The following is a 25,305-nucleotide window of genomic DNA, read 5'->3' as shown; positions in this document are numbered from 1 at the left end:
CTCGGCCTCCCAAAGTGCTGGGATTACAGGTGTTGACCAACTTTTTTTAAAGGCATACTGGAATTATATCTCAGTAGCCATTTGCAACTCTTCTTCTTTTAGCTACCAGGACAGTATTAGCTCTTCTTTGCTTTGTGCATGTGTGGTTTTTTTTTTAAGTTGTTCTTACTCTTGCTTTTGTAAAATTTTCAAAAATAACAATAACTTAAGAATTAGCTTATTCAAATTTACTTTAATGAATGCTTATCTAGTTTATCCAATCACAGAAACAGGATATTACTATAAGGTACTTGAAGAAGTTTATTTAACTAGGATTTTTTTCTAAAGTAAATACAACAAAATTATTGGTTGAAAATAACTCTTACTTACTGAATATCTCTGAGCCAGAAATGATTGTAGATGCTCCGGATGTAGCAGTAGAAAAAATAGGCAAAATGGTCCCTGCTCTGGCCTCCAGGAATGAAAGAACTAAACACATAAATTGGTTAAAAAAAAATATACCACACACACACACACACACACACAGAGAGAGAGAGAGAGAGTCTGTCCAATGGTGATGACTACTATAAAAAAATAAATAAATCAGGAAAGGAACATAAAGATTTCTGAAGGACCAGAGAGGAGTAAGTGCAGTTTCACATAGGATGGAGCATGAGAGATTTGCTAAAAAAGTGACATTTGTGCAAAAACATTATGAGATGAGGGAGCTAGTTAGAGGGAAAATGCGAAAACTTTGTGGTGGGAGAGTGCTTGACACATTCAAGGAAGAGCAGTGAGACCTGGGTGGAATGATGGACTATTTAGAATATTTATATAAAAGGGATAAGATCATGTAGAGACTTTTGGGCCACAGAGCACATTGTAATACAATTATCTGTGTATCTGCCCTTTTCTTTTTGACTCTGAGTTCTGGAAAAGCACGATCAGGTGCTATTCATCTTTGAGCCACCAAAGCACAGCACATGCCTGTCACAGGGAAGGTATTCTGTTGGCTTGAAGTGAGATTTGGATCTCAAAAGGTCCAATTCTTCTTGTCCATCAGATCATGACTAGAAGACAGAGTGGCACCCATGTCTACAGACTCCGGTTTATTGGATGGCGACACTGTATAAATTTCCTGTGGCTTTTGTAGCAACTATAACAAATTAGGTGGCTTGTAACAAGTCAGGTTGCACCCACACTTGGGAGGAGACGATTACACAAAAGAATGAACACCAGGAGGTGGAAATAACGAGCTCCACCTGTAGTGTCTCCAGCACACATTGTATCTTAGAAGTTGGAAAGCTCCCGGGGCACTTATGCCAGCCTAGTGGGTTAGGGATGGTTTCCTAGAAGACACCAAACATTTGTGAATGAAATGCCGCAAGACGACTAAGATTTAGCTAAGCAAAAGAAAAACAAGGCAGAGAAGAAAGCTGGAGCAAATGTATTCATGCACAAACAGGAGCATGTGCATAGAGCTCCTGGTAAAGGGTGAACAGGGGCTCAGGCAGAAGCCAGGAATCAGGTACTGGAGAGCCAGAGAGGATGTTCAAGAACTCAAATGCCCAGAAGGATTTTACCTAAGGATGTGGCAGTGCCTGAGATGTGTTTTTTAGATAGAAATTCTGATTAAAATATGAAAAGGGATTCCTTTGTAAAACCTAGAGGCAGTAACAGTAGTTAGGAAGATAATTGAGTGATCCAGTCAAAGACAATGGCCTGAATTAAGACAAGGGAAGTAGAAACTAGGAAGGAGAAGAGAGTGGAAAAACCGTAGGGAACCGTAAGAGCAAATCGGTTATTCATTAGACTTAGAGTTTGGGGAAAAACTAGGTGTCTAGGACATCCTGCTCAGATTTCTGGCTTGTATACAGAATGAATTAAAGAGGCGACCTTACTTAGACTTTGAATAACTTTTATTGTATGTATTTCATTTATACTATTTTAAGTGACTACATCTCCATGTTAGAATTGTTTTCTGGGATTATGATAAGGGAAAAATCCATTTTCTAGCAATCTTTAATTTGAAACTTCAGTTGCCAACACAGAAAACACCTATTTTAAAAATTAATATGAAAGAAGCATTTTGTTTTTCTTCATATTGATGATAATAAGTAACTAGGGGAAAAACTCTGAGCTACTTTTCCTTAAAAAGAAATATTTCTTATAGAGATGTGATCATAATAAATAATTAGATGAACAGAAATATAAAGGTATTTCTTACATAACTTTGATAAAACACACTTCCAGCATTTATGTGGCCAAAGATACTTTCTTAAATTCATTATTTAAATTTTCAAATTTTAATTATAAGGTATCTGAAATTTTACAAAGATATTATCACTGACACACATGTGCACATAACTAAGATTAAATAGATTTTAACCCTATGCCTTATTTACTTCTCATCATTCCTTTATCAAAAGACATAAAACATTACATTTATCTCAAACTTCTCATCCCTCCTCAGTTCCTCACTCCCTAGACTTAACTTTTAAGTTATACGCTTAAATTGCTACAAATCATACCTACTTATTTTTATATACTTTTATCAAACATGTATTTATTTCATCAGTTATCTATATTGAAGTTTCAATTCTCAAATGACAAATAGTATGATGACATACTTGTTATTTGGCAATGCAATTTTTCACTGAACGTATATGTAAATTTCTTTTACATTTCCATGTTTTTTCATGTAGATTCCAATTCAGAAGCCTATTGTATGTGCTCTCCACACTGATTTATTCATTAGGTACAGAACTTGTCTTTTCTACTGCTTTTCTAATGTGTCTTTGTACATGTCTCTTTGTGTATTAATGTATTAGAATTCCAACTGCTACTTATGGAATTTTTAGATTATGGAGTATATACACCTTCAACTTTGCTGGGCATCCAGAACACATTCCCTGGCTTCCATGGATATAAATCAGTTCCCATCTCGCGTCTCTTCACTAACATTTGTTATTAAAAAAACATAATAAAAGCATTACTATCTGATGGATATGAAAGATCAGATCACTATTTTCATAATTTGTATTTACTTTGTGACACATTACTCCAAACATTATTTAAGGTACTTCTTGTCTTTTTGGTTTCTTACTCTGTGAAATTCATGTCTGTATATTTGCTTATATTTCTGTTGAGATATATGTTTTCCTTCCTGATTTGCAAGTTATTTTTATTTTCGGGATACTAACTATCCTCAGGTTTAGCTTTTACACATAGCTTCTACTTTTTCATATGTTTAACTTTTGTTTATGACATATAGATAGATAGAGAGAGAGAGAGAGAGAGAGAGAGAGAGAGAGAGAGAGAGAATTTTTTTTTTTTTTTTTTTTTTGTGACGGAGTCTCACTCTGTCGCCCAGGCTGGAGTGCAGTGGCCGGATCTCAGCTCACTACAAGCTCCGCCTCCTGGGTTCATGCCATTCTCCTGCCTCAGTCTCCCGAGTAGCTGGGACTACAGGTGCCGCCACCGCGCCCGGCTAATTTTTTGCATTTTTAGTAGAGACGGGGTTTCACCATGTTAGCCGGGATGGTCTCAATTTCCTGACCTCCTGATCCACCAGCCTCAGACTCCCAAAGTGCTGGGATTACATGCGTGAGCCACCGCGCCTGGCCCATTTTGATATTTTTAATCTCCTCTTAAAGATCTCCTTTGTTGATGTTGTTAAAATGGTCCTCATATTTCTTTTAGAATGTTTAGTTTATTTTAACCTATACATAATTTTTTTTCTGTTGAACATTAAGGGGTCGTAATTTTTTTCCTTGTACATAAGGAACAGCTACCTGCTTCAGCACAATTCATGAAACAGTGCTGACATTTCCACTGAAGTAGGAAAAGTGACTAGTATTTTTATTCTGTTCCATTAAGAAAATTCCATGTTATTTTAAGAAATATAAGTTTATAATAAGGTGTTCTAACTGATAAGATATCTTCTTCAATGTATCTCAATTATTTGAAATTCTCTTAGGTATTGTTGGTGTTTTCTTTTTATGTTTTTAGAAGAAGAATCAGCTTGCTATATTTTAATAATAATATTCTGTAGATTGATGTTGGAATTATTTTGAATTTAAAATCTCCCTCCCTTTACAGAACTGAGTCTATGATTGAAAATACTATAGATTTTGTGTTTTTCAATATCATTTTACTATTATCTGATACACCTTGATTGTATTGTAATTAGAGTAACTATCTTGGTGTCTTCTATGATTTCTCTGTACTCTCACACCCTATACACATGCCACCAAAGTTCCTACACTATGTCATTAGGCTGTGCAAGATCTAGTCTTGGCACCCCTTTGTCCTCATTTCCTACCACTCTCTGTTTTGTCCTTTCTCTTGTTCTGCTCCAGCCATATGGGTCTTCTTGGTGGGGAATGTGAAAATCACATTCCTGTGTCAAGGACATTAAAATTTGTGATTCCGTTTGCTTGGAATACCACCCAGAATCTCCAACCGATCCTTTGCTTGTGTATTCCACTACACAAAACCTGCAGCTGGTCTTTGCATAGTTGTCTCTCTCATGTCATTCAGATCTCCGCTCAAATGCCACTGTCACACAAAGTTCTTTGTTTACCTTTCTTTAGTTCCTTGCATTAACTTTGGACCTCACTCATCATTACCTATCTATTCATTACATATACTTCTTTATTTCAGAAAAATTACCACTCACTGAATGCTTTTAGTTCATGATCATATTCCCTGTATTAAAAAGTGACTCAGTAGCCACTCAATAAATATTTGTTGAAAAACTGAAAGATGAAAAGTCTACTCTTAAGTGCCATAAAATTATTTTAACTATGTTTTTTCAAATTATATCTTCAAATTGTTATTGGAGAATAAAAGCATAGGTGATAGCTATAAAATAATACATATGTAAGAAGTGTTTAGTGCAAAATAAGTAGTGAAAATAATTTTATTAACTCACGGAATCCTCATGACAACAATATAGTCACTATTATTATTATTTCTTCTTAAAAGATGGAGAGTTTGAGGTCACGGAGCTTAAAATTTTTCTTCTCATCACTCAACAGTAACAATGGAGCCCCTTGGATGCAGTGGAACCACTGTGCTGTGACTCCAGTGCCTGGAGGCTAGAACACAGATAGAGGGGTTTTAACCACGATCCCTGGTTTTCAGCCTAGGAAATAAAATTAAGAAAGAGCTAGAAAATGTTAAGACTGGAAGGCTATCAAAAATAAATGAATCATGTTCATTGCTTATGTAGGACAACTAGCTTTCCGATATCCTGCTAACTTTCTCTTTCATATTTAAATTGTACAGAGGAAGTCAGGCACCTTATGACAACATTTTGGTCAATGACAGATCACATATTCAACAGTGGTCCCATGAGATTATAATACCGTGTTTTGCTTTCCTCTTTCTATGTTTAGATAGGTTTAGATAGAAAAATAGCACTGTGCTCCTGTTGCCTACAGTATTCATTACAGTAACATGCTACACGCTTGTAGTCTAGGAGCAATAGGCTACACCACAGAGCCTATACCATCTGGGTTATTGTAAGTACACACTGTGATGTCACAGAAAAATGAAATCACCTAATGACACATTTCTCAGAATGTATTCCCATTAAGTGACACATGGCTGTAATATGAAAAATTATACCACTGATAAAATGCATCATTAATATATTCTACATTTTATAATCACATATTTTTATGAAAAATTTACTATCACAAAATATCATTTGCCACTTCATTTTATTGTTATTACTATTATTTTTGAGATAAAGTCTCTGCTCTGTCACCCAGGCTGGAGTGTAGTGGTGCAATCAGGACTCACTGCAGCCCCCACCTCCCAGGTTCAAGCCATCCTCCCATCTTAGCTTCCCAAGTAGCTGGGACTAGAGGCCCACACCACCATGTCCAGCTGATTTTTTGCATTATTTTTTGTAGAGTTGGGATATCTCTATATCGCCCAGTCTGGTCTTGAATTCCTGCCCTCAGGTAATCTTACTGCCTCAGCCTCCCAAAGTGCTGGGATTTCAGGCATGAGCCTCTATTTTATTTTATACATAAATGTCTTACAATAGTTTAAACATTAAGATTCCCTCAATAATATCTTGGTGATGTGAGCACAAGGGCCAACTAGAGTTGCCTGGCACACCCCAGACCCCCACCCCGCCATCAACACAAAAACCCAAAGCAACAAACACACCACTGTATTTTACCTGGAGTGACTGAGGAAGTGCACTGGAGAGTGCCCGTGTGGACCTGCACAACGGTGTGGCCTCGAGCAGCTAGCCAGCCCACTGTACTTTCACCTGCCTGCTCCTGGCCTGGCAGCCAATCTGGTCAGGTCCCACCTCACTGCAGAGAGTGTGCACAGCTGCCCAGCCCCACGCCCTGGCTACCCTGCTGGAGGCATTCACACACACCCACCCCTAGCCTGAAAGGGGCCCTGCCTTCCTGGAGAGACTGCAGCAGCCACCCAGTCCCATGGCGCCTGTGCAAGCCAACACTCAGGCCAAGAGCAAATCCAGCAGCAGCCCCAACTCCCTGAAAAGGCGAGACAGAGATGTCTGGTCCCACTGCACTTGCATTCACACCTGGCCCAACAGTCTGGTCAATGTCTGTCCCATGTCCCCAGAAAGTCCGTCACTGAGCTGCCAGCCCCACTGAATGCACCTGCACTTGGCCTGAAAGCTGGTTCAGAAGTGGCCCCCTGCTAGTTCCACTGCACCTGTCCTGAACATGCCTAACAGCCAGTGCGGCAGTGGCCAGCCTCCTGGATATACCACCACCTGCACCCAACCCTACAGCCAGTTGGCTGGTAGTCTCCACTTCCCAGGAGACCACATGGAACAGCCTGAGGGTCCTCCACACCAATACATGCCCAGCCCAACAATCAACGTGGCACCTTCACCTCCAGTAAAACCACACCATCACCTTCACAAACTCCTGTAACCTAGGCCACTTGGGTAATCGCAGACCTCCCAGATGAAAATTACAGCTGAAGAAACTGCATGAAGACCATGCTACTGAATCCACCCAGAACCACAGCCGATGCACCACACTCAACAAACACCCTAGGATTCATCTACAAGAAAGAGTCTCAACAAACTAGACATAGGGAGTATTTAATTTAACACAATAAAAGCAATATATGGCAAACCTACAGCTGACATCATACTGAATGGGGAAAAGCTAGCAGCTTTTTCTTTAAGATCAGGAACAGGGCCAGGCATGGTGGCTCACACCTGTAATCCCAGCACCTTGGGAGGCCGAGGTGGGAGGATCACCTGAGGTCAGGAGTTCAAGACCAGCACGGTCAACATAGTGACTACTAGTCTCTACTAAAAAATAAAAAATAACCAGGCATGGTGGCAGGCTCCTGTAGTCCCAGCTACTGGAGAGGCTGAGACGGAGAATTGTTTGAACCCAGGAGGCAGAGGTTGCAGTGAGCTGAGATCGTGCCACTGCACTCCGGCCTGGGTGACAGAGCGAGACTCTGTCTCAAAACAAACAAGCAAACAAACAGATCAGGAACAGGACAATTATATACACTTTCACCACTTTTATTCAGCATACAACTGAAAGTCCTAGTTACAGCAATTAGGTAAGAGAAGGAAATAAAAGTCATCCAAATTGGATATTGATGTTCTTGCTTATGTCTTTAGCGGGAATCTCTTGAGAAATGCACATCAGAGTAACCTGCTAGCTTCTCTGTTTCTCCCCAGAATGGCTTAGTAACGCCATTTGGTTTGAGTTCCTAGTAGATTCATAAAGAATTTCTCCAGTTCTGCCCGCAGGTGGCTATTCAACTACACTTTGCCATTTAACAGTGCCTTACACTTTTATTTTATTAGTAGTATTATTTTTAGAGACAGGACCTCATTCTGTTGCCCAAGCTGGAGTGCAGTGGTGAAATCATGGCTCACTGAAGCCTTGAACTCCAGGCCTCAAGCAATCCTCTTGCTTCAACCTCCCGAAGTGCTTGGATTATAGGCATGAACCACCACAACCAGCCCAGATTTCACTCATAATATGGGTCTAGTCCAGCAGAATTTTACTGAGCACCCTGATTGCAGACACATAAAAAAGTATTCCAGGACATTCTTGTTGACAATTCTACTCTGGATTAATTGAAAATTTGTATTTATATGTGAAGTTATAGATTTAACATGTAGTAATCACTTTCCTGTTTACTAGTGTTCTAATGTTGATTTTTAAGTTAATTTTAAATTTCCAACTGTTAATGATTGAAAGTTCAATTGTAGATTAGTATTAAAACCAAGGACTATAACTATCACTGCTTTATATAAAAACAATCGTCAAAGATATTCTGATACTTTGTGGTTACTCAAATTTGAATATCAACTAGATGTTATAACATGATAGTAAAGAGGATGAAAATTGTGCTTTATCCATTCCTGGTTACTTTTGAACTGTGTTCAGTGTATTTCAGCTCTCACTTGTTCACTGCATTATAAGAATAATTATGAAGAATGAAGCTGAAAAAACACACAGTTCATAAAACTAAAATCCTTAATTCACATTTGTATGTTGTGAGTTAATGAAATTTGTTTTCAAAAAAAGCTTGATTTCAGAAAAGTCTAATTACATTGGTATACTAAAAATTATCAGCCTTACCATTATTTAATGGAAAGCGATAACTGATAGAACTGTTTATAATAATATAGAGTGATGTTTTTCATGTAATACGTTTGTTGGAGAATAAGACAACATAGAAATATTCAGTGGGGGCTGCTTCCCTAGAGTTAAAGATATTTTTTGTGAGGGTGACTTTAAATAGTATTTTAGAAAAATATAGGTATAGGTGTGCAAACTATAAGTGCATTCCAATAGCATAAATAGTATACACACATACTAATGGAGTACCTTTGATGCCATACATGTCCTAGTCTTTCAAGTCACTACTGGTTTGTCAAGGTTACTACAACAATTTTGAAGCTTGGCAAATGAAGTTACAATATATAACCTGGTACGTGTCTTTTTATCCATAGTCAACAGCCAAAAAGTGAATTGTGCTGGATGGAAACCGAGGGTTGTAAAAAAATAAAAGATTATTGACTCTGTTCGTTATCGACTGTGAACAGCTGCACAGAGAAGCTGGAGGCCAGTAGGCCCGCCAAGCACCTCTCTGAGACTCAAGCCATTTGGAGCCAGGTTGGAAGCAGCTGGAGGCTGAGGTGTCTTGTCTAGACAGCAGAGGCTCTGCATGGCTCTTGAAGAAATGGGCAAAGGACTTTATAGAGAGAAAGTCCTTCCAGAGTTCTTGGCACAAATTCATCGACCTATTACCTTGGTGTATGTTACTATTAAAACGAGTAGAGAAACAAGACACAATAAATCGACGGGATGTTTAGAGAATGAAATAGAATGGTATACACATCTAAGTTTAGAACTTCAAAAAACCTTGGCGACATACCCTAATTCCCTTATTTTATACATAGCAACACAAATGTCCAGAATAGATAAATAAATTGTATCTGATAACACAATTGGATGACCAGGGATCTGGAATGTGTATCTAAATTGCTGGCATCCATATTCAATACCTTTTCCAGGTGTATTAAATCCTTGTGCTCAAAATGTGATCTGCAGAGCAGCAGCATCAGTGTCGCCTGTGTGTTTGCTAGAAATTCAGAATCTCAGACTCATTCACAGACCTATGAATTAGAATCTGCATCTTAGCAAGATTGCCTCTCTATATGCTGTATTAAATTATTTAAAAGACTTATGAATGATAACTATATTCTTGAGAGATAAAGGTGGAAATTGCATACATACAGTAGGAAAAAATCTTTAGATCATCCATGCCTTATAGCATTTCGTTTATTACATTGCTAATGTCAGCCACTTGTTTGATTTTAAATGAGTCCCTCTCTTAATACAGTAATTCGAGCTCATGGTAAAATAAGAATATTTCTGTTTTCCAATAAGTATAATTTTAAATTTATAGAAAGACCTGGTTGCTCTCAAAAATTTTAGTTTGAGCCATAAAATAAACAGATTTTCGTGAAATGTTTTGTTAGCTTTCATATAGACAAATGAGTTTTAGTTTATTTTCTATTGTTGTCTTTACTATTTTACAAACATAAATATTGACATTACTCAAGTATCTATAAATGGGAAACAGTTACAAGCAAATTAATTGTTATTAACTGATTCAACAAATATTAATGTTAGGCACTATGCTAGATATATAGTTTGTTAGGGATTTAGACTATTTCATTTTACCTAAAATTCTACAAAACAATTTGTGTCATATATTTACTTAACTAAGACAGTTAACAAATTATTATACTTGGAGATAAAATGCAAGCGTTGTTTTAATTATTTTACTCATAATTTTTTTCTCTTGTTATAATATTGGTTCAGGTTAACCAGCAGCAGTTACATGAATTATAAACATCAGATTTACTGTGTCATCTCTCTATAACCTACGATTCTAGAGGCAGTTTTCACTAATAGTTACTCAAGATTAGATAGCATTTAGAAAATTCAGTTAATATTCTTTTATTCATACAATTTGGAAACACATCAAAGATTATTTATAGACTATAGTGTTTTCTCTTTTCAATGTAGGGGTTTTCAAATGTTATAAACACCAGGGAACTTTTTAAAATTTATATTCCTGGACTACAGGTTAAAGTTTTTGGCTTCGTTAACTTACAAGAATCTACTTTTAACATATCTCCTGTTTATTTCTATGTACTCTGAAGGTGGAGTCCCTTTGGGATAAATAGGCTAGTGTGTCTCATATCAAGAGATGATATGACTTCAGTTTCTTAAAAGCCTATTGGCGGACAAGGTAGATGAAACTGAGATTACAGCAGTGCTTTTATCTGTGATGTATGATTTGAAATGCTGACAAATACATGTAAATATTTGGGGTACATTTCAAGAGCAATACTAAAATAATCTAGAGCAGTGAATGTACATTCACAGAAGAGTTGGCACTAACGGTACATTCTCTTTTTGGTAAAACCAGGAAGTAAAAAGACCCTTCTTTTATGTATGCATGTATATCTATGTATGCATTTACCTATTTATCTTTGAGACAGGATCTCACTCCCATCGCGCAGGTTGCAGTGCAGTGGTGTGACCATGGTTCACTGCAGCCTCAATTTCCCAGGCTCATGTGATTCCCTCACCTCAGCCTCCCAAGTACCTGGGACTACAGGTGTGCACCAGCACGCCCAGCTAATTTTTTTGTATTTTTTTGTAGAGACAGGGTTTTACCATGTTACCCAGGCTGATCTTGAACTCCTGGGCTCAAGAAATCCTCATGTCTCAACTTCCATAAGTGTTAGGATTATAGGCATGAGCCACTGCACCCAACCAAGACCCTTCCTTTAGATTTTTCACTAACAAAGTGGTTCATTTAGGAACTCTTAGAGTAAAAAGGCTAGAATACCACAGTTTCTGTTAATGTTTTTCTTCCTATATTCCTGTCATATTAACCAATTTCTCTTTAAATCTGCTTGGTGGAAACTGAAAAACTGTGAAGTTGAAGTTTGACTTACTTTTCCCTTGCTGTCTCCACCTAACTTTTTTTTTCTCCCCAAGAATGTCATGTCCCAATGATTCCAAATCCTAGAGAGTTCTCCTGACCCTTGGTCTCCCATTCCCATGAGAAAATGCTGCCATGTTCTTTCCTGCATGGGAGAGAAGCTCTATCACTTTTTTCTGCAGGATGTGAGATGCCAGTAGTAAGTACCCTAAGTTGCTTGGGCAGTGATGTGAGAAGTACTTCCGGACAGGTTCCAGTTAGATTTATAACCCCAAATTTTATTTTCTAAACCCTAATCAGGCCGATGAAAGGAAGAGGAGATATTTGGAAATGCACATCTTTGAAGTGTGATTTTCTCACTTTAAACCATGTAAGCTGGCACTAGAGTTGGCCCTGTATAACAATATAGTCAAGTGATAGATTAGTGATGCTATAGTGGAGTCACAGCAGAGAAAACCAGAGCATACCTACTACTTGTAGCCTGATAAACTGAGTCTCCAGCATTATTAGAAGAAACTAATAAGGCTACATTGACCCTGTTGACTGAAGAAATACACTGACTCTTTCTTTTTTGAGATGGGGTCTTAGTCTGTTGCCCAGGCTGGAGTGCAGTGGCATGATCATAGTTCATTGTGCAGCCTTGATTGCCCAGCTCAAGCAATCCTCTCACCTCAGCCTCCAGAGTACCTGGGACCACAGGGACATGCCACCACGCCTAGCTAATTTTTTAAATTATTTGCAGAGATGAGGTCTCGGTATGTTGCCCAGGCTTTTATGTTTTTGATAACACTTTTACCACGTGCATCAATCTTCAGGAGAGCAAATATAAGTAAAATCCTGAATAAGTGTACCTCTGTAAATGATATGGTTCCACTAGCTTGAAAATTCCTGGGCAGGTGTGTAGATAAATTTTGTGACTAGCATTTTTGTTGCTTTCTTGTTTGGGTAGGTAAATAATGAAGATCTCTCTCTCTCTTTTTTTTTTTTTCCAATGAGTTTTTATTAGCAGGTAAGTCATGATTTAGGATCCCAGGGTGGGGATCACTGGGTTCTAGGTCTCCCTTCACCATCCTGGGAGAAGGATAGAGGACAGAGGAGAGGGAGGTACAGCCAGTTCAGATCTTCCCGGGAAATGTGCCACCAGCCCGTTGCTCCTCTCAGTCTGTGACCCAGGATGTGGGGCAGAGGGACTAGTACACACGCTGGTACCATTCGCACACTGAGACATTGCCGCCTTTAGCGGTCATTGCCTTCTGACAGCGGTGGAAGTCCAGGTAGTTCTGCCAGCAGTTCCTGGTCTGGTTCTGGTTGGGGAAGCGGCTGTCAAAAGGGGCAGTCTTGTAGTTCTTGATTTTGGTCTCAATGTCTTCTTCCACCATGGTGCTGAATCCTAAAGGCACCCCAGATGCAACTTGCAGCTCAATGTCACCCTCAGCAAAGACACCAGAGTCGAACAGGAAGCGGAACTATGACCAGCCGCAAAGATCTCTTTTTTACCAATACCTAGTCAGGGTTAAAAATTTGGTGCCTTCATGCCAAAAGTGAGCTTCATATCCCACAGTAAGCGAAACCATATTAATGATATAAAAGTAGGATTTGGCATGACTAATCCTCAGAAAATATTCTATCTGTGGATAATTCAGCATTATTGAATAGAAAACTTAGACAAGAAATCACTTACTATCTCCAGGTTGAAATATCAGTTTCCTACATTAGTAAGGAGCCTGTTTTTTAATGAACAAAGTAATGTGCATACTAATGTGGCTTATGGTGTTGTCGTAATCAAATGTCCCTTTTGGTTCAAAAACTATCGCTTAATAGAAGTTTGAAGGCAAGCCAAGTACAATATAAATAGACCAAGTGGGTACAAAAACCTGTTCAGTACTTGGAAAAGGTATGTAACATCTGTTCAAAATAGAAAGCACTAGTTCACTGGCTTAATTGGAGGTGTCTTAGAAGCTATTTTTTTTTTCTTCTGCTTTAGCTGTTGATCCAGTTTTCCTCTCAGGTTGTTGTAATTAAGGAATGCATACTTCGTATGAATTTGATACAGATGAGGCTAAGAACATTTTTGTAAGATATGGATCATTTCCTTTTGTGGCAAAAGAGGGAAATCTATAGTGTTTCTAATATAATCAGTTAGTCTCTAGAAATTTTTCTCAGATACAGTAATAAATCACTATGTGAAGCATCATTTATCCCTGCAAGTTAACAGTACCGTTCTTCCCATACAAGGGCTACTATAATCTAAACTTGTTGGAAACCATGACAATTTATATAAAAATGACCCAAGATATTCAAAAACCTATCATGGGATGAACAATGGATGTATATCAAAGCAGAACATATATTTAATTGATTTATTTTTAGAAATAGTTTATATTGATATGCTGTTCTTCACTTTTGCACCTCAGAAGAAAACATATTCAAATGGTGAAGAAAAATATACATTGAGCTTCTAATTTGTTAACACTATTGAGGAGAATAATAAAAGCCTCTATGATTGCATCATAGAGTAGATATTAGTTCAAGGCTAACAGCACATCTTTAAGTCCAATCTCTAGCAACGCCAAATGAAACCTTCTAGCTTAACCTGCAATATCGCACTTCACAATACAAATACCCAAGAAAAATGTGTTCTGGACTCATGAGCTTAGCTGTGGAGTAAGAAATTCTACTACTTCAGATACTGCTGGGTGGATGAATTCTCCTTCTCTATTATCTGTACTTTAGAGACAGACTTGAAAGAGAAGTAGGGAAACTTGCCTCAATTAAAACCTAACTATTTCTGTGGTAAGAATTTGGCTTTAGGGAAAGCAATTCACTGTTTGACATGAGTGCAATGAAATGACATTGAATTTTTAATAAGAATTACTATTGCAATTTTATTAATATTTTAGAATTACATCTCAGAAATTTTTCTTATTTTTCCAATTATGTAAGTCTATATGAAACAGCTGTGTATTCCTTAACAATTCTTAATTCATAGATAAAAAGTTATTCCAAAGGATTATTGACTCCACGAAGCAATCGATTTCTAGAAAAGTATACAGCTTTGACTATAAAAGAGCACGCAATTTAAGAAGTTTGGTTTTTGTATGCACATGTGATATATGTACACAGAAATCATTCTTTTCCTTTATGTTTCTAGGCCTTTATTCTGAAAACTGGAGATTTCTGTGAAATCAAAAATCTTTGTTCTCTTATTCAGTCTCATCCCTTACGTTATTCAGCTGCCACAAAGCAGTTGAAATAGAATTACAGGATCAGCTTCTAGGTGAAAGAGTTTCACACCGTCTGATCAAAGAGTCTTCCAGAAAACTTGGTCAAATAAAGAATGGGTACACAGGCAAATGAAAAGTAGCGAAGTAAATGGAGTTCTGCTTCTGTCCAATGACAGTAGAAAGAGCCTAATTTTAGTGTTTTAATTATTTTCTAATGAATAAACATGGAAAAATATTTAATATGGTTTTTTAATGATAAAAAGGCTCAGTAATTATTAAACAACAATCTGTCTCCGAATCTGTAAATTAGATGCATTTTTGTGGCTAATACTGACAGGTTTTCTTTCAGATACTTGTATTGTTTCTCACTGTTCTGCCATGTGTTGTGTGTCTATAAACCTAGTTATTTCCATAACAAAGGCTACTTTTTACCTGTAGTCTTCAAAACACATCAAAGATGTTTAGGAACAGTTCGATTTTTTTTCCGTTTTTTAAGTTTTTGAAACTTGCACATTTCTTTTCAATAGCTTGTAAAGGTTCACGCCATAGAAATTTAACATTTCCTGGGTCTTTTCCAATGCCTGCTTAGTCATTCCCCAGTCTCCAGCCCAAGGGAATGTTAAGTGTGAAACATCTCAGATTCTGCTCACCTCCTACCCCTGACAACACTTACTGAATACAGAATTTCTGTACCCTCTGCCTCTTGTTTGAAGTTGTGACTCTTGATTCAACTTTTCTCCCACACTTGAATGCCAACATTATAGATCCCTGCCATTTCGTTGTGTAGCATTTCTGTGCAATGCCCCAACACCCATGAAATATGATATAATATTATGTGCATGGACGTCTAAGAAGCACCAGTACAGATTTTTATCCAGTATGATACCATAAAGATTGCTTTGGAGTTTCCAGAAAAAAATCATCTGTGTAAGTGTGAATTAAAAACAATGTTGAATAAATATAGCCTGCACATTCCATTATAACTTAATTTTAAAAGTGAAAACTGAATTGTGACTAAACTGAAGATAAGACACACTCTTTCTCCTAAAACCAATGTTTAGATTCATGGGTTGGGAAATAGAAGTGAAATGGATAGCACAAATATTATTAACTCCAATCACCGTGAAAATTTTGGAAAGCTAGGGCTATCTTCCTCTCTAATGAAAGTAGAGGAAGAAATAAAAGCTAAAACACCTTTGAAAATCCATGGCTTATGGGTGTGTAGGCTGCAGAAGTAGCAACTAAAATGTAAATTGACAGCATTTTTTAATCAAGTTTTCACAACTTGGTTTTCATAAGGTTTACTGATTTATAAGGATAAATTATTACCAAAGAAAGTTGCTATTTCACAATAGTAGGTGGTGATGGGGAGGTATATTAAGTTGACATTGATCTCAATCTCCTGAACATTTTTTCTTTGCCTTCACCAGAAACCCAGATATTTAAAATGGAAAAAAAAAAAAAAAAGAAAAGAAAAGAAAAGAAAAAAAGATTAAATCTAATTCCAATAATTTCAATTAGAAAAAAGAAGTAGTGGGGTAGCTAGTAGATTTGCTTTATTTTATGTTATTCACTCATGATAAAATGTATGTAATAAATGGTAATTTAGTGTTACATTGGCATTAACTATTGCTTCCTGCACTGATGATTTTGCCATGTTCTAATCAATATACTGATTTTTTTGATAAGCCATCAATAGCTTTCTTTCTCATAACAAATTATTTCATTAGAAAATTTAATATACTATTCTTGGGTATTAGATAAATACTGTACCTACTTTTATTACTCCTTGTTGTATATACTAGCAAAATGTGTGAATTCATGATGATTTTGATTACTTGTGTAAATTTAATTATATTTATAAAATTGTTAGAGTGCTAGTAAATACATCCAGTGAAACAGAAACAGAATGTATTTTCAGTCTCATTAATCAGAATACAGGATTTCTGTGTGGAAGTCCCCAAATCATGCAAACTATGTTGAATTACTTCAATACTGAATGATTGAGATGAAAGATAAAAATAAATGGACTATAGAACTATATGTTGTATAGATTTAGGGTTATTATCCTTTATTGTCAAAATAAATATCTGCTAAATTAATAAAAATATAAATATTTAGTAGAAAATTTATTGTTTATCAGGATCAAAGTTAGATTATATAGGATACAGATAACAATCTTAGATACATGACCTACCCATTAAGAACCTAAAAATCTAAATGGGATACAAATTTACATGCCTGAAACAATAAACAGACAGAAGTGATGATATACTCACTAGTAACAAGATGAATATGGAATCATATAATAAAGTCCTAAGTAGACTTCCGATAAAAAAGCTATGAACTTCAGAGTCCCACAATCATATGTATGTGGCTTGGATTTGCTTTTTTTTACTCACTGTGAGGTCTGGGACAAATCACTTTACTTGTGTGAATGAATGTTGCTTCCTTATAAAATAGAGTTGATTTCATCTATCTTGTATGCATGAGAATATTGAAAAAAATTATGGAAAACACACTGCTAGTCATGTGCAGTGTGTTTGATAACATATCTCATTATTAACTGTGAAAAAAACTGGAAACCTCATATTGTGTCCTCAGGAAAGACAAAAGAAAAAGAAGGGACATTTAAAGTAATTTCTGAAACTATTGATAATCAAAGAGTGGCTGGAAATGGGGAGAGGATACAAATAAGACTGTTGTTATTAAGACCAATATATATGTCTGACTCATCTTTGGAGCTCACACTACCATACTACATATATAGTGGTTGTTGAATGAATAACACAATTAAATGAATCAAGAAAATAATGGGGAGTTTCGTTGACTATAAAAGTTTAATCTTCTGTAGCCAAACAATATTGCTCTTGCCCTAGAAGATCTGAGCTCTTGAAAAAAGATGTGAAGGGCTGGGCGCCGTGGCTTATGTCTGTGATTTTAGCACTTTGAGAGGCTGAGGTAGGCAGATCACTTGAGGTCAGGAGTTTGAGACCAGCCTGCCCAACATGGTGAAATCCCGGCTCTACTAAAAAAATACAAAATTAGCTGAGCTTTGTGGCACGCATCTGTAATCCCAGCTACTTGGGAGGCTGAGGCAGGAGAATGGCGTGACCCGGGAGGCCGAGCTTGCAGTGAGCCAAGATAGCGCCACTGCACTCCAGCCTGGGCGACAGAGCGAGACTCCGTCTCAAAATTAAATAAATAAATAAATAAATAAATAAATAAATAAATAAATAAAGAAGGCATGCATTATAAGAAAATGTATAATCACTTTATAAGAATGTTATCTCATGTAATACAATAAGGTTTTAAAATAATGTGAGGAATCGAGAAAATTGTCAGTGATTGATGGGAGTGGGAATTTAAAAATAAAAAAACTTGAAAAATCAAGAGTCAATACCAGGAGTATTAATAATCTACAGTCACTCCAGGATAAATTGGAATCTACATTTACTTCATTATAGTAATATCATTAATAATAGCTACATTTATGTGTAAACCTAGAGAGCCATAGGAATTTGGAAAGAACTGTCATAGATGGTTAAGCAGAGATGGAACCTGTAGCAAGCTCTCTGTATTGCGAGTGACGCTTGACTCATTGTTGACTGTATTCATTGTAGAACTCTCCACCTTACAGGTGTTGCATGCTATTTCTTCACAGGCAGTATTTGATTTTCATCCTTTATTTGAAAAAAAAAAAAAAAAAAAGCCTATGCAATACTAGGAAACCGTTAACCTTGCAATATTGCCAGTTTTCCTCAAACATTCTTCTCTTGAAATATGGTGCATTTTCCCCCTTGATGCACAGTGAATTTTAATTTTCTATAAGATGCAAAATGTATAGGAAGAAAATTCTTCTGTAACATTGACAGTATGTGACACGTTAAAGCCGAGTGGCCTTTATATTTTCATTTTTGGGTAATGCCAGTTGTGTCATCACCGCAGTTAGAATCTTTACAATTACTTTGAGGAAGTTCTTTATTCCACTGATCCTTCAGATGGCCAGGGTTCTTCTGCAGTACCTTGGCAGGTTTTCCTACCTTTGATAAAGGAAAATGATTCAATAGCCTTTCTACCTATTTTTATGGTTCTTCACTCTCTTGAAACAATTCATTGATATTCTTGCTTCAAACTGGCAGGATTTTTTTCAGTTGGAGACCCTTCTAAGCAAAAATTCACGAAGAGGTATATGGCTTTATTTGTGAGTTCTTAAGAAAATTATGTGCAAATTCTGTCACTTTAACATAAACAGTATTCAGTAAACATTCCGAAGAAAGAAGTTAAAAAATAGAATGAATGTAGATTTAAACGTGCACATTATCCAGCATAAAACACCTGTATTGTAACCTTTTGTAGCTATTTCATAACTTTCATGCTCAAAGTTATTCAGGAAATATTTGAGCCCTTTAGTGTCATTTTATTTCTTGGTTTATGCTATAGCTATTTTAGCACATATAAAACAATATAACAAACGTTTAAAAATAGGCTGGGTTCGGTGGCTCATGCCTGGAATCCCAGCACTTTGGGAGGACACGGCGAGTGGATCACTTGAGGTTAGGAGTTTGAGACCAGCCTAGCCAACATGGTGAAACCCGGTCTCTAACAAAAATAAATAAATAAATAAATAAATAAATAAATAAATAAAATATACAGAACTGTAAAGACAGGAAAATGAGAGGAGGAGGTATACTCTATGCATAACAGGAAGCTTGGTGTCAGATATCTTGAATGGCATACTGCATGCCATAGAGTCATGATATTTTGTATTTCCCTATTTTGATTCTACTTTGATCTTAAACAAAAAGCACGTTCCATGATAGGTTTTATCTGAATCACTATCACTCTGCTTAATTCTAATACAATAATACACAAAATACATAGGCTAGATTTCCTTGCCTGAGAAAAGTGTTGTAGTGAAGGATTTCACTCCTAAGTCTGTTTATCATTCATCTACTGAATGGTTGTAAGTTAATAAGTGGAATGAAGGATAGGAATTTTTGTTTTCTTTTTCACCTAGAGAATATTTTGTCTCAAGAGATGGACAATACAGGTTGCACCTAAGAGCCTGTAGGCAAGCCATCTGAGAAAGTTTTCTGCATGCAGCCATCATAGGACCTATATTGCAGACAAGATATGGAATTATATGCTCAATTATGAATGGATCTGTTGCCCCAAGTGTCTGATGTGATGGTTGTTTGAAAGGTTGCCCTGCACATTTGGCCATGACTTGCATCAGAATTCTTAGGAAAAACTAAGTAGTATAACTGAGGTTCAATCCATGACACAGCCCAGCCCTCAAAATCAATATTCATGAGTAAGTAACTAAATGACTGTGTTCCAAAAGCAGAGCCTTATTTACTGGTATGCTGTCTACAGAAAAAATGTTAGTATTATAAGTTATTCATGAGTTCATTGTTTCCATAGTTTCTCTCAAGGGGGTAGGATTGTGGTTTTATCATCAATTTCCACTTTCAGAAACATTCTGGAGTTCCCTCCCATCAAACAAACAAACGAACAACAAACAAAAAAGCAATGGCATTAAATTCATTAAACAGTTGTTTAGTTTCTACAATGTCCAAAATGTAAGTTCTTATGATAGAAAAAATATTCACAAGTACATCACTAACTCTGGACATTATGCCCCTCGGACACCAGACCTCATCTGTGAGCAAGGTTTACTTCCTGAAAGATTCCCCTTCTCTCTCATCGGTAGCCTTCCAAAGGATTCCTACACTAGAAATATAAGAAGACTTTTTATGCATTTATTGACTCTTAGGATTTCCAAGTTATAGATGGAATTTTACTTCTTGATTGCTGAAATTCTTCTACAATCTTAGTACAGCAAAGTTTAGAAACATTACATATTAAATGTCTCACTACATTCAACACTCTCTGATAAGTAGCCACCTATATTTTTCTCTCTTACTTAAAGTGTGTGATCTACTTGTAGACCTGCTAGACCAACTTATTCTCAACTTACTTTTCTCAAGGCAATGTTATTGCAAAAGATCGTTAAAAAATCTGTATTTGTTTGCTACTTGATTTCATCTGAATCCACTGGTCTTCTTGCTCTCAACCATTTATGTTCTTAATGCTTTCTCAGAAGAAAGAATTCAAATGCTGAGAGAAACACAAGATAATCACTTCTGAGTTAATGTTTTCCTTGAAGTTCAAATCCATGGATATAATTTTATTGCTCTCTTAAGATTTCTATAAATTTTCTTCCTTTTTTTAAGGTAAGCTATTTTTGACAATGCTATAGTTAAGAGGCTAGAATGCAAAGGTGGTACAATTTTCTTTATATGAACTTGTCAAGTAAATTAGCTTTCTTCTTTAACTCCAGATCTGAACCTAAGCCTTCTAGAAATTATATAAGAACATATTATATCCTAAACTAAATTGTAATAAGATTTGCCTTAGCAAAATGAAAATGCTTTCTGGAGTCTATGTGTACTTTACATACTATGATATCGGCAATTAAATGATAAGAAAAAAATATATCTTTTCATTATAAAAAAATAACATCCAAACACTAATAAAATATTTCTTAAAAGATACATAATTTTGATTTATAGGAAGGTCCACGCACAGACACCCATGACTTGTAATTTTAATGCCTTATTAATTATAGCTTTCTATATTTTAGGGAAAACATTCAGATGAAACTGTGTTGGAATTAGAAGAAGTTTATTCAACAAAAATATTAAGTGTCTACTTTCCTTAGGATATTGCTAAACAGTATGGAGACTAAGTGATGTATGCCACAGCCTCACAATTAAAAAGACTTGAATGAGATTAATATCAGGTTTACTTAGCTGACTTCCAGCTAAACATTTAGTATAAGTCTCCGTAACCTTAACAATAAAATTAGGGTTTTGGATAGAGTGATTTCTACTGATGTTTTCAAAGAACAAGTCCTATTATTCTATAATCTTACGATTTGCTCAAAAGCTTGTGACCTTGAGATGCTTTTAAATGTATTTATTGATTTAGTATAAACCGGAAAATACATTTCTAATCCATCTTAGACAGGTAGGAGAGTTATATTTAAGTTTCCTCTGGGTGTGAGAAGGAAAATGAGTTATCATATAGGTTTCTAACTATCCTTTATGCATTTCTTCACTAGGATGTAAGTTATAATCAGTTTTAACACTCAAAAGAAATTTAGCCTTGCATTATACAAGGATACTAAAAAAATATAATCTCACCTGTACTTAACAATTTGTCTTTTATTGAAGCTAATTGATAATGACATCAGTTAAATCCTCAGCCGCGTATGCTTTTGTAATATATATATATATATATATATATATATATATATATATATATATTTTTTTTTTACCTAAAGCCTTCTCTAAGCTCTGTTCTCTTTCAATCAGAAGTACAAGAATGTAGAAAATATTAGTGGCAGGACACTGTTTGCTGAACCAAAAGTCATATCTAGGTAAACACCTCTTGAGAAGATGGCTGGAAGAAACTCTCTTATTCAGACTGTGAAATTTCAGTAAGTAGCTGAGCTCCTAAGTGTTTATTTGAACAGAATGTTTAAAGAACATAAAATTTCCCCTTTACAACCAACTCTCCAGATACTTAGCATGTTGATATTTAGATTCTAAAATTTATATCAAAAAACATCATTGAAACAGATGCTGGTAATATAATTGAGAATTTGCATTGAAGATGACTCTTGGGTGCGCACTCAAGCGTTCATATGTCCATTAACAGCTACTTGTGAGGATATTATGACCTGTTTAGAATTTTTATTTTTTTCTCGAAGTTTTTAAGGTATAAGAGAAGATTAATAGCTGCTAGATGAAACCAAAAGGAGAAGCAGCAATGCAGTGAAGAGTGTTGTGAAATATACACATTTGTCATGACTCCCAAGTGGCAAATAAAATCAAAGTTGAAAATCAATGTCTATTGATCAATCTATTCATTTTCATGCAAGTTCTATAAAGTATGTAGTACTGATGTTAGTATTTTATTGGCATATAGAACAGACATAAACTTTCCTTTTCTCTTGAGTCTTTCTGTTCATAAAGAATTTAAAATAATAGCTTGACACACATAAAGAAAGATTTGTTCTTAGGTTTGGGGGAAGAGCTTATAAAACATGAATACATTATTATAAACAAAATGAAAGGTACACTGCATACAAAAAATAACCACATTTAATTGTTTTTCAGTCTGGCTTGTGATATCAGAGTCAAAATTTGCTTGCAAACTTATAGACTTTATTCTGTTTTAGGAGGTATATAGTCACAAAACTTGTTTTTTAATTATAGTCAAAATCTAAAATTACTGGATATGAATCTTGAGGCCATCCCAGGTAATTGGATATTGTGTTGACATTGAAAACATATTAATAATTGTTGACTTACGCTTATAAAGAGCTTACTGAAAAAAAATCAAGCAAATTTGTGCATGGCTTTGTTGGATTAACGTGATAGTAGAAAGAGGTTATGGTGTATATATATATATATAAGAAGCTTAAAAGATAGAATTAGCAAGCTAGGTATTGCCAATACAAAATTTGTAGTTCAAATAGAATCTCAGAATGTTCCAAACCTGTCCTAATATCTACCATTTCAATGATTAGAAATTAGAATACCTTTCATTCCTGAAAAATACATATTTACAAAATCAAAATGTCAGAGTCACAGGAGATATAAGCTATTTCCTTATTAAGAAAAGTTTAAATAATAAAAAGTTAAGTCACTAGAACAATGACTAAAATAGGAAAAGCACAAACAAACAAAAATTGTTAGACACCCCCGTGACAATATTGTCTAGTTACTGCTTTTACAGCCTTAGCATATGTTTTTTCTTAAGCAATTCCTGGGTAGAGTTTTCTACCTCTCCTTAACCAGCAAGTTCACATCAGAAGACATAAACCCCTTGGTGGATGTTACTCATCTTTCTATCTCTTGCTGTGAGCATAGTGTATTGCACCGCAGGCATTCAGTAAACCTCATCAAGCTCGTCTTCTCATGGGACATGCAGAAAACTTGTAGACAAATGAGAGGAGAGTAACTTTGAAGATTGTGATACGTGTTATGAACAGAATAAACTGAGTGAAGAGATAACATACTTCAGATAAGATGGTCAGAGGTGGCCTCTCCAATGCCATGAGCAGAGTCATGAGGGAAACATTTATGGCAGGGGGCGCATCTGGTACAAAGTCCTGGAGGAAGAGGACTTGGCATGTTAGAGGGACAGAGAGAGGCCAGAAGAGAAGGTCTAGAACGACTCCAGAGTGTAGGGCAGAGACAAGAAGACCCCAGTAAGGACCCCATGTTTTACTAAGTTTGGGGGGTACAAATAAAAACTTTTAGCAAGGAAGGGAAAATGTCTTGTTTTTATTTAAAGATTGCCTTGGCTTATCTTTAGAAAATGGATTAGATGTTGAGATATGGAGAAGTGGGAAAAATGAAGAATAACTGGCTATTACCACTTTGTTTTTCAAAATTGTTCTCATTTTTGAATACTTTCTTACATATATAAGTACAACATACCCCCTCCTTCCTCTTCAAATTCTTATCCATTATCTCTCTTTCCATGTGTATTTAAATTGTGCTCCTTCCTTCATTTTTACGTCATTTACCTCTTCTGCTTTCTCACACATTTTGTTTTTAACTTGGTGATGTTAATAATCTTTTTTAACAAAAATTGCGTGTCTACTCCAAATACCACCTACTTGCACCTGACAGGGTTGAGAAGCTTACTCTAGAACAGAACATATGAGTTGTAGGTTGTAAGGGAAGAAACATCTGCACTGAGCATGGTTAGGGTTAACTTTTGCCTGCCTTACCAGTAGTAATATATCTAGGTCAGAGCAGAGGCAACAGAATGCTGCGTTAAGTCAAATAACTCACTTCTTTCTCTTTTAGATCCATTGGGTGAAGGACTTGAATGTTTTCACCACTTGTATTCACAACAGAGTGCTGAGAGGAAACAACACACAAAGGGTGAACTGACTGTAGGGAGATGAATGGCTGCTTAACTCACTGTCTAGTCCCTCAATCCTGTCTACAAAGGCCCGAAAGTTGGCATAACAAAGACTGACTAATAGTAGATTCAGGATGAATCTCCTCTGGTCCACATGACCCAGGTTCAGTTCAATCTGGGAAACAGGGGTGGAGGAACAAAAAGTATTATTCAATCAACTCACCTCCACTAGCCCCCTAATATGTGCCAGGGTTTGAGTGACATACCAGAGCCCTATCAACTGAAAAGCCTGAAACTAGAGGAAGTCTCACAAATGTCAACGGTTATTAATTTCAGTTAACTGATTAATTCTCATTTTGTTAGTGACGGGCCCGGAGGGTTCTAATAACAACTCTTGAAGAATTTTCATATAAATGTTATTATATATTTTCACATAGCACTTTTTTCTTCCTGTGTCTCGCTTAGGTACAAGGTTTCATTTATGTAATAGTGAGATGGGGGGAATACTGTAATATCTTTTATACACCACAGCAACAAAGACATAACATTTTGTTCTGTTTCATTTATGAAGGATTTAGAAAGAAAATGATCTTTAAAAGAAAATGCAATTTTCAGGAAAAAAAAAATGACAGTGAATGGCACA

The 25,305-nt window shown here is 36.1% G+C and overlaps 1 protein-coding gene and 1 pseudogene across 1 annotated transcript in view; one reads left to right on the top strand and one right to left on the bottom strand.

The window, feature by feature from the left end:
* LOC105466678 (polypeptide N-acetylgalactosaminyltransferase like 6) overlaps positions 1 to 25,305 on the top strand; it is a 1,213,852-nt gene that overhangs the window by 106,304 nt on the left and 1,082,243 nt on the right. The gene's annotated exons all lie outside the window — the stretch shown is intronic.
* Positions 12,603 to 12,963, bottom strand: LOC112424026 (cytochrome c oxidase subunit 6B1-like; annotated as a pseudogene).

This window comes from Macaca nemestrina, chromosome 3 (assembly GCF_043159975.1).
Source record: "Macaca nemestrina isolate mMacNem1 chromosome 3, mMacNem.hap1, whole genome shotgun sequence".
NCBI classification, from domain to species: domain Eukaryota; kingdom Metazoa; phylum Chordata; class Mammalia; order Primates; family Cercopithecidae; genus Macaca; species Macaca nemestrina.
This window is presented reverse-complemented; position numbering and strand designations above follow the sequence as displayed.